The sequence below is a fragment of the Balearica regulorum genome, chromosome 5 (genome assembly GCF_011004875.1).
Source record: "Balearica regulorum gibbericeps isolate bBalReg1 chromosome 5, bBalReg1.pri, whole genome shotgun sequence".
NCBI lineage: Eukaryota > Metazoa > Chordata > Aves > Gruiformes > Gruidae > Balearica > Balearica regulorum.
The window spans coordinates 63,705,925-63,725,238 of record NC_046188.1 but is presented as its reverse complement, the minus strand read 5'-3'; the positions used below and the strand labels follow the sequence as shown (position 1 = coordinate 63,725,238).

The 19,314-nt window shown below is 37.8% G+C and overlaps 2 long non-coding RNA genes across 9 annotated transcripts in view; both read right to left on the bottom strand.

Annotated features, from left to right (window-relative positions):
- Window positions 1–19,314, bottom strand: part of LOC142602117 (uncharacterized) — a 260,454-nt gene that overhangs the window by 222,049 nt on the left and 19,091 nt on the right. For 7 of the 8 annotated variants that reach the window (XR_012835822.1, XR_012835825.1, XR_012835823.1 and 4 more), the window contains exon 2: window positions 1,522–1,619. The exons of the other annotated variant lie outside the window; for it this stretch is intronic. This is a non-coding gene — a long non-coding RNA (uncharacterized LOC142602117). The remainder of the gene's footprint in view (window positions 1–1,521; window positions 1,620–19,314) is intronic. 8 annotated transcript variants of the gene reach the window in all.
- LOC142602120 (uncharacterized) lies at window positions 12,174–15,453 on the bottom strand. Its single transcript, XR_012835828.1, has 2 exons — window positions 15,393–15,453; window positions 12,174–12,970 (listed from the first exon to the last, which is right to left on the bottom strand). It is a non-coding gene; the product is annotated as an uncharacterized LOC142602120 (long non-coding RNA).

Genomic DNA, 19,314 nt, shown 5'->3' with positions numbered 1-19,314 from the left:
AGTGTTATTTCAAGGGCCAGCATAGGACCTAAAACCATGTAAAATGGATGGAAATCCTAAGCTTTATGGACTTCAACTCACCTAAATAATGAACAAGCTTGTGCCAATATTCTGCTCATTTTATTCAAAAGGCAGTAACTGGACTTGATCAACACCAAAATATATCATGGAAGCATGGGATATATACCAGAATGGGAACCGAAAACTGTATTGCTATCGATCAGTTGCTGAAAGCAGTATTCAAAGCATTGGCTGCAGCCTCCTTGTGCTGGACAGAAAGCACATCTAGTAAGATTAGATGAGATTAGTGCACTAGAATAGCCACCTTGTTATCACAAATGGAGAACTGTTGCACATACATAAATAATTTAGTTTGATTTGGGTTTTTTTTGTTTGTTTTTGCCTTCGTGTCTTTTCATTTACAGTAAATCTAGAGACGCTATTGTCTTGGATAGTTAAAAAGCTGTCATGCTATATTGCCTCACGTTTTCATGGACTATTTAACATAGCATAGGACAGTGCATTATTGTGTTCAACATGAACGTGCAGGAAAACTCTCCTGCAGATTCAGCACACTTGGAAAATTTGACATCTATATCATGTACACGACATTTCCAGTCATACTTACAGCCTTCTCTGTGGTTACTAGCCATCCACAGGGAAATTCAGAAGAGTGCCACCATAATACAAAATTTGCAAGGTCTTATTCTGCTATAGTACAGACTTAATAATCAAATTTGCTTTAAAACTTATTCTTCCATTGTCTGTATTTTTAACTGCTGAAATAATTTCATACAATCATGAAAGGTGTGAAAGTAAAAAAAAAGGAAGAAAAATGCAAGATAAGTATTTTAGAGAACAGTACTGTGTAACTACTCACAAGTACTCTTGAGTAATGAAATAATGAGTCTAATGGGTCACTCATATCAGTAAGCATGGCATTGTATTGAAAGATGATACAAAAGAGTAGGATTGATATGATATGACATGGAAAAGTTAATAAGTACATGATAAAAATCTGTAAAAATACACTCTTTCAGACTTTTTCTATAGTAAATAAAATTGTGGCTGCTGGGTAATCACCTGCTGGAAGATAACTGAACTGATTTCAGTAGGTCTGTGTTTTCTTAGGTTATTTATAGGAAGGACATGAGTTTGTGCAATTATCCTTTAGCATCTGAATAAGCCTAGTGGATTTTGAACTCTACCTTTTTTCTGTATAACCTGAGAAGCATACAATGATATAAGTCCTTTTCTTGATTATACCCATCATTCAATCTCTTAAGAACAATAAGACTACATTTTTTTTATGATACAAAGATAGTGTGGTTTAAGGAAAAAATTGTATTCAGTTTTTCAAATGAGGCCTGGTTTTATCTGAGGAGGAAAGATATAACGGTCACGAAAAACCTCATAACCACTTTCTGATTTCATAGTAAAAAACACCACCGAATCAAAAACATGTTAAAAGTAACAAGAGAATGCATAACATGCATTAACTTGTAAATACAAGTTACCTACCTTCTAGAAATATCAAATCTCCACCTGTTTTGCTTCAAGCACTGCAAATGGTTGCTTATAATAAGAAAGCAATGGCTGAGAGTATCTCAGTGTCTCTCCTAAAAGAAAAATAGGCAAAACCTGCATTTACATCTACATTGTGTTCACATCTTACACACATCTCTATTGAGCATTTATGCCATTACAAGTTTAACACCACAATCATAGACCAGCATTAATAATTCAATGCAATGTTATATACAATTTCCTGGTACAAATGAGCCCTGATTAAAGCCATTCACCTTTAATTTCCCACCCGTCACTTGGGATTTCTATTCCGTTAGTAACTTTTTCTGCACAGTAGTAGAAGATCTATAATCATCTCCCTTCACAGTAAGCAGTGGGAGCAGCCCGTGCTTTTACACATTTCAATAATCATTTACTCATATACATTAACACTGTATGTATGTGCCCACTTACCATGTCATTGTAAAAATTTTAAACAACAAATGGTAAGTTGGATAAAATTGTACCTTTAAGAAAAAGGAAAAAAAATGTTCTGAAGGGAGGGCAAACCATTTCTTTCAAGAGCATAAAGCTGTCACGACAGGTGACTCATGTTGGGCTGCATTAGTCATGTCATGGCACATTATATAACCAGAGGCAATTGACACAACATAAACTGACACATCACAACGTAGCTTGTCAGCAGTGATATGTATAAAGCTAGGCTTTTTAAAGAAAACACAGGGAAGAAAGTATTGTGGGCTTTATAAACACCACTTCGGGAAAAAAAAAAATGGTGTGAAACATTCTGCTGTGAGTTTTATTTTTGCAAGGACACATTCTGCTACCCCTAGTTTTTTTGAGGATTTGAATTTAATAGACTCATTGATCTCAACAGGCTGAATTCAGCTGAACCCCCAAACAGTTTAATTCTTTTCCTCAACATGGATATCTAGAAATTTTACAGTTTTCCTTTAGATACTACACTCGTACCTCTCTGAAATGACCTCTTGATGTTCGTTTAGGTTACATTATAACCGCATATAAGACTCCACCTCACCGCTCTGGAGAGCACTCATCAGGTGCCCCATCTCACCTTAACCTATGCTACTGTAAGCCATGCACCTGAAATTCCCCAGGCAGGTGTAAATCCAGTACTGCCTGCCCCCCTCAGGCAACCATTTTGGATTTTCACACGAACACTTTTACCCACTTGGCTCTCCTGCGCACCTTCCACGTAGGAAACCTCGTATACCTGTGCAGGAAGGGAACGCTCAACCCATTCATGAGCATTACAGAGAAGTCACACCATACGTGAGCAGTGGAGGCTAACGACGGGGGATACGTTTTCCCCTCTCACCACGCACACCCCTCGCCGAGGCAACCACAGCGCCCGACCGTGCGGGGACACTGACACCGCCTCAGCCAGCTGCGAGGAGGCAGAGAGCGCACCCTGCGCGGGAAGGCGCCCAGCCGCGCGCCGCCTCACAGCGCGGCCCGGCGCCTGGCCCGGCGGCTACAGGCGGGTTTGCACGCAGCGCTTGGGAGCGGAGACTGGGGAGAGACTGGGGACCTGCTGGGCAGGTTTCTCCTGGCAGCTGGAGGGAAACGCTACTCGGGCTGGAAGAAAACGGCAGGGAAACGATTCCAAAGGGGTTGCACGGGCAGGAGGGACATCTTACCAGGGAGCTTGCTGAGGCCGTTTACATATTTGTGCTCAGCCAGATGGCATTCCTGCCAGCTCCAAGCACCGAGGTGCCATGGACAGACGCTGTGAGGAGAGGTAGAGGCTCCCATCTGCCGCAGATATATCACCACAGCCAAAATCCAGCTGGGGCTTGATGAGCTATAGGCAGGCTATTACTCAGGTGAATCAAATTCCACATCCTAGCCAGGCCAACAGGAGTTGTGCTGAGCTCACTTCTGATGGAAATAATCCCTACAGCTCAGGAGCAGCTGGTCCCCCTCGCCTGAGATGCGTACCAAAGTTCTCATTTGTGGCTACAATTCACAACGTACAGACTTCAAACAGACGTTAGCGCAAGCATCTCTGATGGGCTCTGGAGGGAATGACCCTGTTTCAGCTGTGTCATGGCGTGACAGGGACTCTCCTCAGAGCTTCTCACAGCTCAGTGGGCTGATACAGGTACTTAATAAAAAATGTACTTTGACAACTCCCAAATTCCTGTTCTGAGGAGGATGAACTTGAAATAGTTTATCATTCCTACTATTTCTGGCATCATCACTGAGTTACGCAAACACAGATAAATGCACGTAATTAGAAGGCAGACTGGTGGCGGCCAGGTTTGCATCACATGGTCATACTTGTGAAAGGGGTTTTTTGTTGTTTTTCATTAAAAATCTAGCTTCTTACATAGCCTTTTCAGAGGATTATAGTTAAATGCTGAAATATGATTAAATAGAAAATAGCATGTAAATGCAGCTGTTCAAATCACAAACCAAAGCACACATACCCCTCCAGAGATTAAACACAAGTCTGATTACATTTTCCAAACCTGGAAAACTACTAGGCTATGCATTAACACATCAAGCCTTTGGAAGGTACACCTGACATGAGAAGCGAGGGGCTGTGCTTGGGAAAGTTGTTTACTAACAACGACCCTCACATGCACACAGCTCCAGTGCTCAGTGACGGGGCTCTCCAGAAATGTCGGAGATCAGCGATGGGACGGTGCAGGGAAGCGGTATGTGATATACGATGCTGAAACTCAGTGTGTTCTTTCCATTTCCCATACAGCAATCCACTTACCTCTGCGTGAATACAAACGCTTAAACAAAATCCCAGTGCAGGTGAAGTTTGGAGACAATCTGAAATCAGCCTGGAAGTTTGCAAGGGACAATGCTGTTTCCAGTGAGAAACTATAGCGCGGCCATTTCAGAATACAGAGAGCTGACTATAGTCAAGGAGAGGTTTATTTACTAGAACATGCATGAGATCTGGGCAACCAATATCATAATTAACCAATGATTCCCCTCTCAGTCAGACTATTCTCTCAGACATCCTCAGGCCTTCGTACTTCACACACCAGTTGACAAAAGCAGCCCTTGCACTACTTACGTATTTTACATATGAGTAAGTTTTCAGGGAACTTTTCAACCTCAGCTATTTCATGAACAAGACAGTTCTGCCACCGGGACCAAGCTTTGTACTTACAGCCTATATACAGCTCCAGGCTTAACAGAAGTACTGTATTCAACCCACAATTCACACTGGAAACTTAATTTACAAGTGGACGTGCCACCGTAAGTGGCATGGGGCATCCTTCCCAGCAGAGGCAAGCATTTGGGAGGGAGGAAAGATTTAACCGATGAGACGCTACTTGGAACACAGGATGTCATTTTTAACATGGTAAACTGTGGCAGTCACTGAGGTAACTAAGATTGACTTTCTCATTTGCAGTGCCTGCCACATATCCACCTGTGGCTGGATTTGCACGCCCCAGCTCCTCTCTCCTTGCTTGGAACTTTATAAATCTGGTAGCACTTATTTAATAGAAATAATAAATTCTTAATGCAAAAAAGATACTTTCATGTGTGTTTGCAAATAACATGACATCTCTTCTGTGTTGTTTCCACTTAGACTATGCAGAATAGTAATCTTTAGAATTACAATTTGTTACAGAAAAAGAACTATAGAGCTTTATTTACTAACCACATTAGTTTTCTTGTTTGCTTTTATGAAACTTTGTTTCCAAATAAAGAGTAACGACATGTTTTGTCTTGAAAATTCTCCAACACCCAAAACATTGTGAATGCTGTTCACTTTTGTCAAGTAGAAATGAACTGCATGGTTAGAAAATCCCTATCTGTAAACCGTTACCTTAGAGTCTATCCATTTTAAAGCCTATGATGTTCAAAACTAAGATGCATGTACCTGTTGGGTGTTTTCCTCATCCCTCCATCATGTACACAGTAAACACACGGACACGGTAAATCTGTGCATTTGATCATTTCTACAATAGCACTCTTCATTTCCAGTTATGCTTTTAAGGATGCACACTAACTTGAGCAAAAATAACCTGAAACAAAGCTATGTCACCCTCACATAACTCTTCATCATTCTTTATAGAAATGGGAGAAGCTCCTGAGAGAAATAGTTTTCCTTTCGTTTATTTTTTCTTTTTGGTATTTGAACTTGTAATAGAGAAGAGGGAAAAAAAGCTGTGGCAATGTGATCAGCCCAAGCTAAGGGCAATGTCTTTTTACTCATCAGGCTATATTTAGAACAGTCACTTGTTAAAAACACTGTCACCTAAAATGAATTATACACATGGCCTGAAGCACTTATACTGTAACATCACAGCAACCAAAAGGAAAGTGTGATTGTACAGTGTAATATTGGCTAATTTGTACCAGTTTCATACAAATTTTAGCATTTAGTATTAATATGCTCTGTTGCTAAGGAGCTCCCATTCCATTTCTTAATGTGTCTGTTCTTTCTTAAAGTAGTATCTATACCAAAACACCATGCTCTTTTGCAGTCAGAAGGATAATAATTTCAAGATATCAACAAATCAAGAATTTCTATAATAAAAACAGTGCTCAGACATAGAAACACTGGGCTTATTCTTTATGAGTTTGAGTGTTTTTTTCCTACAGCAGGACCTAAGAAAGCTGAAACTAAAAAACTAAACTCCCAATGGACCTTTACTGATACCAAAGTGAATTTGACTAGGATCCTCTCTATGAATAAGTGGATCAGATGTATCATTTAATTATAAAGGAAAATAAAAATTGAAATCATTGTTGTCCAAATGCACAATGTTGTCCACATTGTCTCAATGTCCTGAGTGCTTGGACTGCATGCCAGAAATGCATGGTGCCCATTTCATTTGCTGGAAGCCTTTGACAGGCCATAAAACAAAAATAGAAAACTCTGTAGTGTATTTTAATTAGGAACAAAAGATATTTTACATAGATAAAGACATTCCTTGAAACACAAGCTCATAGAAACACCTCCAAAAATCATAGTTTAAACTCATAGTGTGGCTTCCATTTCTTTCTCAAAGCAGGGGCAACCATCTCTCTAGGGCAGAGTCTATAGATTTTCTTTGGGATGAAGAGACTAGACATGTGCTGTTGTTTCAGCTGACAAGCACAGAATAATTCAATGTAGCCATGTTTACTGTTTGCCTGTTGCATGTGGTATGAGGCTTGAGAATCTAACCCTTGCTGATAAGAAAGCTTATGAACTAATGAGTTTGCTGATGATTTGAAAGCACTGCATTTGTCCTGACCTTTGTGCCGACAACCTTACATCCTTATTTTCTACAGTCACTGTTTATGCAATATGGAATAATTCACCTGAGATGATACTGTTCTTGGAGAAAAGACTACACAGTCTGTAGCCAAGTTCTATATGTTCTTGAAACCTCATAGAATAAACTCAAGAGCTTCACTAGGCCTTAACCTATTCCTGATAAAAAATTATTAGAGGCCAATATATGAAATACATATATGAAATATATATAGCATTTAGTCATACTCTAAAACTTTTTCTTACAGTGACTGGATAAATTTACTTCAATACATATATTATCTCCTATACAAGATGTAAGACACACTATTGAAATAGCAAAGTTTGGAGCATATTAAACTAGAAATTGAAGGTTTCCCAGTTTAAGCCCATGGCTTTGCAATTGTGATTTGGACCACGGAAGAATTGTCCTGGGGATAAGAACTAGTCATTTATACAAACGACAGTAAATGCTTAATAGCAAAAGTTCAATATCCTACAGAAATATCCAAATTAACACAGAATGAATGAACTTGAGTCCCAGAAGCTGGACAGTTGGAGAGGAAGTACCCCTTCAGTTTGTATGACTCTAGCAACACTGTGATGTCGCTTCCAGTACCACGCCAAGCTCTTCGAGATCTAGCTTAGATAATTCAGCATATTGACTTCATTAAATAAATTAAACGACATAAATTAAACCGTAACATTGTCCCAAAATAACACTCTCTTGTGTCAGCCACATCAAGTATCTTCCAGATTTTCTCCATGCCCTACAATATTTCAGATCGCAGAATGATGGCCTTTCAGTATGAGTACATGACAAAGGCATAGGCACAGACTCTTGTCACCACCAGTGTTATCCTTTTATGTAACCCAAATAGGACTAGTTATCTCTTGTTTACAATGAAAATGTTTAATGAAAGAGCACAATATACAACATACAGATGAAACAGGCTAGGATCAGTAAGAGATTAATTAATGTTTTATAATAAATTCTGTATCTCCAATATTTAGTACATCTATGCCGCTCACACTTCCCCTTCTGTCTTTAAAAGGGACTAGGAAGCATGGGAGTCAGCTCACTTCTGGGTCCAGTATTATCCAAAGTATACATCAGCTTAGTGTCATCCGATGAGCCATGCTGCAAAAATCTTGGAAAAATAAATCTCTTAGGAATGTTGTGACCTTGTATGGACTGCTGCAATGAGGACTCTTCCCCTTTGAATGACGCCCCTTCATACGTGTTCGCCATGCAGTAAGTGAGAAGCCTGGATTCGAACAACTATCCCATGATTTTACGGGGAAGTTACAATGTCTTCAACTTGTTCCACCTAACATTTTTCCTCATGCACAATAAATCAAGAAATGAAGCTCTCCAGACTATCAGGGTTTTTTTCTAGACTTTTAGATCTGGGTCATACAGTCATGTAACATCCTTGGGTGTGATCACAGCTATTGATTCCAGTGCTGAAAGTGACAGACTAAATGGTATATAATAACAACAGTGCATGAAACAGCAAGAAGGGCAGACCAGGTCAGTCTTTAATTGGTAAGCACATGCTTGCTGAGAGTAACAGCAAGAACACCGCCCTAAAATAACAAAGATTTTGTTTATGACAAAGAGGTTCACATCCAAAAAAAGGGATCTCCTGAATGAAAAGGAAATAAATTATTAATAAATATTTGTCTCTTGTATGCACAGCTACACTCAAGAAAGTTAGTCTAAATTAATTTCTAAAAATGGATTATTTAAAACAGTATTAAATCCCTGTGCATATCCTTTCACTAAGAGTTAAAGAAAAGATTTCAAAACTGATTGAACTGATCGCAAAAGAGCCAAACGAATGCTGTAGGAAGCTGCATGGCTTCTCAGCTCTTTTCAGAATCAGAATACTGCTGGAGTAGAAATTTCTGGATTTTATTTTTTAGTTTTGCTTTTCAGAAACGAAGAAAATTTTTCATTGTTCGGTCATAAAACAGGTGCTTGACCTGTGTTATTAATGGTGGAAATTGTTCCATTTCCAGTTCTCATGTGTTTTGTCTTGGTCTTTCTCCCCGAGGTCTGTAGATGCCATGGTGCTTCACAAACTATGTTTGTCTTCAATGCATCTGAGATTTGATCTATTGATTCCTCTGAAAATGAGGACCAAGGTTCTAAAATGGTGTTTTGGGCTAAATAAGATCAAATCACTTGGGGAAAGGACTATATAGGCTCAGTGGCCCATATCACAAATGCAGTTCTGTATTAGGTGTACTTGGCATCTGGTATTCGACTTCCATGTACTGGATGATAGCGATGGGGGCTGAAAGTAACTAATTCATAGATTACAGTGATCTCTGATTTGGACTAAAGAGTCAAAGTCAACAGGAAAGATTTAGGCTCACCATTTATACAACCACTTTAACTTTAGCTATAATATACCACACAGGTGTCATCAACCCTTAAACTTTGCTATTTACAAAGTGGTTTAGTTATGCATAATATATTGAAATAGAACTCACTACTGTGGGATATAATATGGATTCCTTCAGAGCTTCATTATCTAAAATATAATTTCTGTCAAAATTTTACTACCAAGAGTTGTACAGAATGGACTCTAGCCAGAACCATCCTGGTTGAGGGCATATTTTTAATATAAAATAAAATAATCACAGTTAATAGTTAGAGTGGGACTTTAAAATGTAAGATCAGCAAATATCATTCATTAAATTCGTGTAATTAAACTAGCCTTCCTTACAGAAAAGTAATAGAAAATGAAAGACAAGCAGCAGCTCAGGCACCTGTTAAAATTCATTTTTTCAGAACAGTGCTGATATTTCTATTAATTATGCTGCATAAACACAAGCAGCATTGATTAGAGACATTCTGCTGAACATACTGTAACAATGGCACAATGGCATGTAAATGCTTTATTTTATCTTTATTACCTCAGGGTAATGAATTGTAATGTAAAGAGCTGATGAGTAATTAAACTCATCAACTGTGGATTTAGAGATATTTTTAGAATCATATGATGGAAAATCCTCTCAAGAGTAGCAAGGATATATTTTCACAGCATATATTATATTCCTTAACAGGTCTCATGAGGGAGCACTTCATACTGTCTCTAAATGCTGAAATTATGAAAGAACACTGTATCTTTTTTTTTTTAATTTCTTTCCTGCACAAGATCAAGAACTTTAGATAGCATTTCTTGGTAAGCTAAAGCCATTTTCTGCTGGCTGAGTACCAACTGGGATACAGTAGGTCTTCTGCCCAAAGATACCATATACATGTCATCAGATAATGTTATTAAAATGGTCAAGGTTCATCCTAAAACTTTTTCTTTTATTGCTCCAAAGTATCCCTTCTAATTTCAAGCTTAAATTCACCCAAGACAAGTTAATACCTCTTTGTACGTATGTCAGCCTTTAATTAAATAGCAATTTTCATTCCTTCTTCTGAACTTGTCAAAGCAATGAGACAGCACAATCACAGGCCCTTTTGGCTTCCAATCTGCTGAAATAAAAAGTCCAAACTCTTTTAGATTCCAGGTAGATGAAATGCTCTGTTGATCACAGCTGGTCTTTTCAGAACATCCTCCACTCAGCTCACCTATCCAGCAGTATTCCAAGTAAGATCTTGCTAGTGATCTTTACAACCACAATTAAATCTCCCTCATCTCGGAGGGAAAAACCTGTCCTTAGGCATTCTGGGATTTTTTTATTTTATTTTTTTTAAGCTAAAGAAGATCAATTGCTCCAAGCAATTCAACAATCAGTTAATACACTTCAGTCCTTTTCCTACTGAGGAACTCGGAGCTATGAAGAAAAATGTTTACTATTAGTCCCCAAAAGCTTGCCTATGCACCATCTATTGTATTTTGTCTCAGTTCTACCAATAGAATTCCTTAGAGCATCCAGATCTGATATTCCACTCGTCCTTTGTACTGACATTCCACATTTGGGCATTACAGATACTAGCTTGGCTATGGGATGCAGCTTGGTTAAGGGCCCAGAAATAAGTGTGGTTATTTCAAACCATAAACACAGAAAACAGAAACAGTAAACTGTAAGCAGACCATAGGAAATGGTGGAAAGTAGACTGACACTGTGGGCTACAAAAAGCCACAAAAATGAGCTATAGCTACCGCAAACTGCAAAGAGTGATTTATCATAATGGCAAACAGAAATCAACAACAATAATCTGCCCCTTTTGGGACCCTCACAGCATGCAGGAATAAATTAAAAAAAAAAAAAAATAAAAATGTAGAAACCACTTCCTACTCTCTTAAGCAAGAATGTCAACGAATGTTTAGCTCTATATGCTGACCCTCCTACTGAATGGGCATTAAGCCCAGATAGAGCTACACAACTGAGCAGGCTCATGCCTGCTGAGCAGTACTGGCATACAGGAACCAAATATCAGCTAGAGAGCTGCCACCAGCCCTGCCCCTGCAAGCTGCATACCCCTCGCTCCATGCAGACACCTGAGAATCACCGGAGGTGATGTGGAGGAGGCTGAGCTTTTCTCAGTGACAAGCACAGAGCTCAGAGAGGGAGACTGAGGGGACGAATCATCAGCCATATGGGAGCTGGCAGTTCTTTTCACTGCTTCTTGAACCTGATCATCATGTACTTTAGCTTCTTTACCCAGCCTAATGCTGCTTTCATATTGCTTTGGGGGCTTTTCCTTCTCTTGGTTGTATTCAGCCAAATGTCTGCCAGAAGAACTATCAGTGAGAGCTGCTGCTCTTTGCTTTCTATACCTGAAATGAATGATTAATTGTTTCAGACATTATCTACCTCAGGCTTGGAAATCCACCTAAAGTTCCAAATAACCTACTAAGCATTCACTTCTTTCATATTATGTCTATGTTCCAGATTCCAGCTCAGAGGAAAAATATGATTGCTTGGTAATTCAGCAATTCCATTCCAATCTTAGCACTTTGCAAGAAATTCCACTGTACTACACCTTTGTGGTCTATTTCTTACAGTTCAGTAAGCAACCAGGCAAAAAGCCCCTTCTGTCTCAGAGTGGTGCTCTTAAGGAGCTGGTGACATCTCCTGATTAGCGGGTAAGACTAACAAAAAGGACATCTTTCCAATTATTTTTGCTATGTCACAGAGTGTTCTGGCATTGTGTTTTTTTCTGTCCTGCCTTTCAACATATGTACAATCAACACATAAGCATACTTAGCCATTCCTTGCAAGAGACTTTAAAATCTACATACAAAGAGTTCTGTATTAGTGCTAAATAATTTTTAAACCGCAGTGGCATGTACATCCATCTTCTATTCTAAAATACAATGTACCTTACTGCATTTGTGTTATACCTTTGTCGTTACTTCTGCACTGTCTCACAGATGTTCGAGCTATTGCCCTGATCCTACCGATCTTGTTTATTTGGGGTTTTGGGGGGGTTGGGGGGGGGGTGTGTTGTTTTTTGTGGTTTTGGGCTTTTTTGGTAGGGTTTTTTGGTGGGTTGGTTTTTGTTGGGGGGGAGGGGGGGAGGAGGAGGAGGGGTGTCTTATTCCAGCTCATTTTAGAACTGAATAATGAAATAAAGCACAGATCTTCCAGAGAAAATTACTAGAAATTTTCTATTACTGGGTGATCCTGGCCAATACAATCAGTCTGTGTTGTGAAATCACCTTACCTGGGAACAGATCCAATATTTCATAGCATAACAGATGAGTCCTTTATTGTGCAACAATAGCACCGTTTAAAGTCAATGCATGATTATTCATTTCTGAGACATTTTTGTGATATTCTACTTAGAGAACCCTCACCTGTGAGATGGTATTTCCATCTGTAATAGCCTCACCATGTAAGAAGAAAAATAAAACTCACTTTCTAAACAGTGAGTCTTCCCTGATCAAAGCACTTTTTTTCTCAAAAGAAAACACATATTTTTCAATTCCTCAAGCAGACAGTACTTCACATTGCATCTTTGCATGAGGCTGAAATAATAACATGCTCTATTACGCTGAAGTATCAAGAGATTATTAATACTTAAAAACAAAAGTACATTTTAGTACAATTATCAAGAACTGTATTGTGACTCTTCCATATAAGAAAATGTGTAAGAAAATGTACATGGGTCACTGCATACAGTAGATGAAGCATGAGAATGGGAGCTGTGTTCCTCTGCATTCTAGTCCTAGCTCTGACAATCATCTTGCTTCAGGCAAATCACTTGGAACATCTTGGATGCAGCTTCTCTATCTATAAAATAATGAAAATATTTTACTGTCTAAAGCTTTCACCATTAATTAAAGGCTATAAGAACTATTATGTCTGAATTAAAAGGAGATGAAAACAATTCTTAACTGCAAGATTCTCAGCCAAATGCAGTCTAGTGGCAACCAAATGTAATCCAGATGAAAATCACTGGATTTCATTAATAGCCTCAAAGTGTCTTTTTTAACTGCATAAATTGACAGAGTAACACCAGGTCCAAAGTGCTCAGCTAATTAAACAGGTTTACAGAAATAAGATTATAAATCGATGTGCTGGGTTGTGGACATACAGCTGAAATTAATGTGTGTGTGTGTGAGATAAGAGTTTAACATTTCTGACGTTTTTCATCACAATAGCTGTGTCTTCCCATTCTGTCTCCTAGTTTTTCCCTTCTCTGCAATCTCCCCCATTTCTCAGACATTCCCAGACTTCTAATACCCCATTTCAAAAGGGAGTGTTATGCATTCATGACTCATGGAAAAGCAGAGATATGCTGAGTGGTCTGCTGGTCAGATAGGATACTAACTGCATCTCAGTCCAAGAAAGGCAAAGAGCACACGAATATAAAAATGGCTGGCAGACCGTATAAGCCTGGGCTAGATTCCGCAGTGCCACTGAATTTTGCTCCATTTTATTTCAAAGAGCTTTCTTCATTCCAGCTAGTGTAAGATCTATTTACCTACTTTGGTTTTTAAAAGGTCACCTTTCCCTGTGATAAAAGCTGAAGTTCCATTTTATTATAGAAGCTTTAAAATGGAAAAGTGAAAGCACTATGCTTCTGCTCAAGTTTTACATCTACCTATTTATTATATAAAAATACCTGGCCAAAAAATTCAAGGAATTAATATAATATAAATTACATTTACAGGAAAAGTTAATAAAATCAAAAGGAAAAACTATATGGACTAGATTTCTCTAAAGAATCATAATACCTGAAATTCAGGCTTTATTTCTTCTGACACTGCTTAAATTTAAAAAAAAAAAAAAAAAATCTGAACAAGCTATTACATAAGTAATAGAGATAACTGCATGGTAAAAATCTCTAACTGCAACCCACAACTATCTAAACCTCTATGAAAAACATATGTTTTACATAAAAATAACTGGCATTATGTTACTGTGCAATGAAATCTCAGTATAAGTCATAGTTAATTATACATTCAGGGGAAAAGTGAAAAGTGAATAATTTAACCCACATCTCAGATTAACTCAAAAGAACAAAGCAAAAAAATCCATCAAACCATTGTATCCCTACAGCGTATTTCTACATTACCACAAAAGGAATAAGCAACAAAACCCTTATTCTTTACTAATTGAAGGATACATCAAAACTCTAATTAAAATTGTTCTGAACTTGGGATGATTACTCAAAGGTGAGATGTATGCTCTGAGACTTTTAAGGCCCAGCTAAGCTGTCACCGTAAGCTTGAGATGGAGTTTCAGAAGCAGGGTCGTATGGAAGTAGGAAACTCCCATATAAACTGTCCAACTGTCCTTTGTATTGTAACTGGGGAAAGCAGAGATGCTGCTCGGACCCATGCCATCCACTTAGATATTTTTTTTTTTTTAAGTTTCTCATTGATTACTGAGATTTTAATTATCTTAGTAAATCTTTTTTTTAAAAGGACAATTTAGATATGCATTTATATATGAGTGCCATAACTAACACAAGCCATTGAAATGAATCTTCTTCGAGACACAAGGCAGTAATTTATTCATCTCTCCACCCTCTGATTAGGGACCATATGTTAATGGCGTCTACACATCTGTCACCATTTTGGTCAATGGTGAAACGTGATCCTAATGTCAATGGCTTCTTAGATATTTCTACAAAGAATTTGGTATTCTATTTTATTTCATTTTATTAGCAAGCTCCTCATTATTTATGTATTTATATTTCACTCTTGTTTATATTTAGCACAGTGGCTAATTGCTTTTTGTTGCCCTGAGGAGATGAGGAAAGTCATCTTATTACCTATACTCATGATAATTTGATCAACTCATGTATAGGAAATAAAAAAATTACTTTCAACTCATGTGGAATGTCTGAGCTTTTAAAGTTGAATTTGCCTCAACTAAATTACAAATGAAAGTATTATTTCTGAAGTCTGGAAACCAGAAAGCCTAGCCCAGTTCAGAGAAAAGTGTAGTCCTTTGCTGCACAGGAGATCCAACTTAACAGTCCTAATTGGTTTCCTTTGGCATAAAAATCTATTATTCTCTTAATGTGATTATAAGATTATGGTATTGTATTTTGTATCTGAGAATTGGCTTGGTTTTACAGCTTCTAATCTATGACCTAAGAGAACAAAAGTCATTCCCTCTTCCCCAAATTTCACTCATGCTCTCTGCATCACTCTTTCTCATTAGTAAGATGTTCTAAAATCAGTACTTGTGCTGATCTTACCTATTTAGAAAGGTTTGAGATTATTTCCTGACCTTTTGGAGCCTGCAGAAATGACTGGAATATAAATCATACATAATATGGTTGAATCATGCTAATAAAGACCGGGATTCACATGAGCACAACAGAGAGACACCGCACTAAGTATTAACAAATTGAGATAGCATCCACAGTGACATGGGACGATAAACAGCCAAATAGCTTGGCTGTTCCTTTAAAGTAAAAAATGTTACAAAAAACCTTTTTCCTTTCCTCCTCTTTTCTAACACCAGACATTATCCCTTATTATTCTCTTGTACCTTTATGCAGTCTAGCTATAATTAATGAATCATCATCTCATATTATACCTAAACAAGATACCTCCCAATTCTTTTTGCTCAATTGAAATATTTTAACTTCAGCAATTCAGTTTTAAAAGAAGTATAAACAAAAACTACCCAATGAACAAACAGAGTGAGAAGACAGCCATCAAAGCATTAAAAACAAGGTGTCTATTAGGAAAAACAAACAAACAAAAAACTCAAACAACCCAAAAAAACCCCACCAAAACCAAGAAGTGAGGGGAAAGATGCAATCTGGTTTAGGAAAAAAAATGCAGAACAGTGCATCTAGGTCACTAGCTGCTAGGTTTTGTATGTACCTCTGTTCCTAAGAGACTGTGTAGATCATGGGTCCTTTTAACAAGCAAAGTACTTTTTACATATTGTTTTCATGTATAATCACTTCTGGAAAGAGAATAAATTAAAATGTGGATAAAGCTTTGCAAACCAGAACTATTTTTGCAAACCTTCTGAAGATAAAAGTATCTTGAGATGTTAGATAGTCATAAGGTCTGCTCATCCTTATTGCCAACATCAAGACCATACTAGCTGCTCCATCTTCTGAAAATATAGCAATTCTTTTTGGTCATTCTGCAATGCCAGCCAAGACAATGGAGCGTTTTTAACATATCCGAAGAAGCACATATATACACAGTGGCTTGAAAGATTTGATCCAAAGCTCACTGAAATTAGTAGGAGATTTCTATTTTTTCCAATAGGCTTTGAATCCAGGCAGCATCGTTGGGTTGCTGGCACTTTATTATTGCAATGCTGGATGGATTTTAGTTAGCACTTTATATAAAAGGACACTCTACCTATTGCAGGAAGCAGATTAAGTGGAGATGAACATTGAGGGCAAGTCTTTTTAAACCTACAAGTGTGGCTTCCTTCATCTTTACTGACTTTGAATTATACTGTAAAAAGAGCAAAGATGGAATGAGGTTTAAAATACCGGGCAGTGTAAAACTAGATGTAAAATAAAATGGAACACCAGTAGAAAAAGGGAACTAATGAAAACACATACAGTAACATACCGTATACATGGCCTTCCTCGAATAAGTTTCTTAAACAGCTACTCAATTTTACAGGCTAGAGTAAGGCTAGGAGCCTTAACATTTCGTGGTCTCCACACACACAGGCATAGCTGTGTGTTTGCATTGTGCAGGCACGCAGTATAGTCCCAAGATTGATTTACCATACAGAACAGGGAGCAAGCAGACATTCTTCTGACTTGCAAAAATTCTCACTATGATCACTAATAATTAAAATACTTTGTAATAATTCTTGAGTTGAATATTTTTCCATAATGTATCTAGTCACGGTAGAAAAAAAATTTGTGCATCCAAATGCATCTTCATTTAACATGGGTTCTTAAGGATTAACAGGCTACTTGTGTTTGACAGGAATTTACCTCTTAATCACTTTACAGATTAAAAAAAAAGCATTTTGACCTATTCCCATAAATCTGCATTTTAGTGGATAAAATTCTTAGAAGTAAGGATCTCATAAATATAGAATAAATATTTAGGGAAAGATTTTTAAATGGCAACATTTGCAGGGCGGTGGGAATACATTTAATATTTACTGCTTCACTTTCCCCTACCATCAAATGATGATGAGAATATATAGCCAACTGTGCTAACGTGCTTTAAGATCAGAATGGTTTATGTTAACAAAAGACATCACTAAACTCTTTCACTTGAAATGGAAGACACTTGCTTACAGAAGCATCTTCCTTAGTCACTCCCACATGCATCTCCGAAACCAGCATCTCAGTCACCTAAGCAGCATCACAGTTGTGCAAGCATTGAACTCGTTCTTATACTGTACTGATACAAAGTCCTCCAGTGATTTAGGGCTAGATTTACCATTACATTTCTCAACCGCTGAAAAAAGGCAACAGGAAGTTTGTTTACAAACTCTTTGTACTATTAGCAGAAGTCTCCATGACTTCTCTTACACATGACTTCACTTTCTGCGAATGCGTGAGAGTTGGCTGTATTTGCAACTCCAAGCGTTCATGGATCAGGAGAGAGAAATGTGATTATTCAGAGTTCCTAAGCATTTCAATCACACAATGCTAGGAAAAGTCAGAGTTGAGGACAGTTGCAATACAGTAGAGAATGTTACGAGGAAACAATCTGAATAGTGCAGCATAGAGAGATTTCTCTATAAGAAAAAATAAGAAGCGAGGGGAGGGGAAGAGTATTTGTACAGCTTAAACATGGGCAGTTAATTTGGGACATCACTATGGAAGATAGAATGGGACTGTATTTTGTGAAAAGAAGCTTTATCTGATTCTTCCCTACAAAGTCCTCTTGTAGCAGCCCAATGTGAGTGCAAATCTATAATGTACTACAATCACATAAATGATTACATGTACTGCAGAGGGCAGGGTGGGACGGGGACATGGTTACAGCCTTGCATATTTCAGGATCTCTATTTCAGGTTCTGCTGTGCTTTGCGGTGGAAGTCCTATGTTCTCCCAAAGGTGACTGCTGTTACCATAAGTAATTTTCATGTTCAAGATCTAGGACAAGATTCTCCCTCTTCTATCTGCTCACCTGAAGACTCACAAGAATTGGTTCCTCAAAGTTCAGCTCTTAATGACTTCCCTATGAATGTACCTTTCAATTAAATTATTTCATCATTTTTCTTCTACTTTTTCATATACAGCTGTAAAATTATAGTTTAGAAAAATTCTGAGGTTGATACATATATTTTTTTCTGCTACCTACTTTTAGTTGTGCTTTTTACTTTCCCTTTGCACAAAGAAAAGTGAATAAACTATATGCCACTGTGCCAGGGAGACACACTGGGAATTATGACAAATCTAGGCTATCTGTACTACAAGAGATCTTCTTGTCACTTTACTACGACTACATGCAACAGAGAAAAATCAAGCTTTTCAGTGTTCTGCGAGAAAATTATAATGATAGCACCCTGCGCTTCAGTTCAAACTACTGCTCTGCATTTTATACTGTTGATTTGTAGAAGAAAGTAGAAATCTTTGCAGAAGACTATTTGTACCATCTTCCAGAGTTTAAGAATGATGGTCTTTTTTTAGAATTACAGAGAACCTTTCCAGGAGGGGAAAAACTATAATGGGGAAATGCTGTGCACTGCATTCTCTAGAAACAGTAATTTATTTAAGAACTCTGCTGGTGGTTTCCCATAAAATAAGATGTCATTTCAGCTGGAATAGAACTACCAGAATAACGGCATGACTATATTGCTCTTTTCACTTAAGCCAGTTTAATTGTCATTCAGATTCCTTGGGCCAAAAAGATGTAATTAAGCTGCCTTTCCTCTTTCTCTCTGAAAAATCTTATACTGACAGACTAGAAAGCAAAATGATCTACAATACTGAGAACAGGGATGGCCCACATTATAATCTGAGATACAACATTCTGTATTTGGCATATTCTAATTCAGCACGTTTCAAACACATTTGCACTTTCAGTCCAAATCTTTACTTAAGTCCCTAGATAAAAAGTGTGTCTTTTTCCTAATGGACTCAGTAGCAAAGTCACATGACAGTTGCCCAGCAGGATTTTACACTCTGTTAACGATGATGGAACCTCATTATCCATCCTGAAGATTTG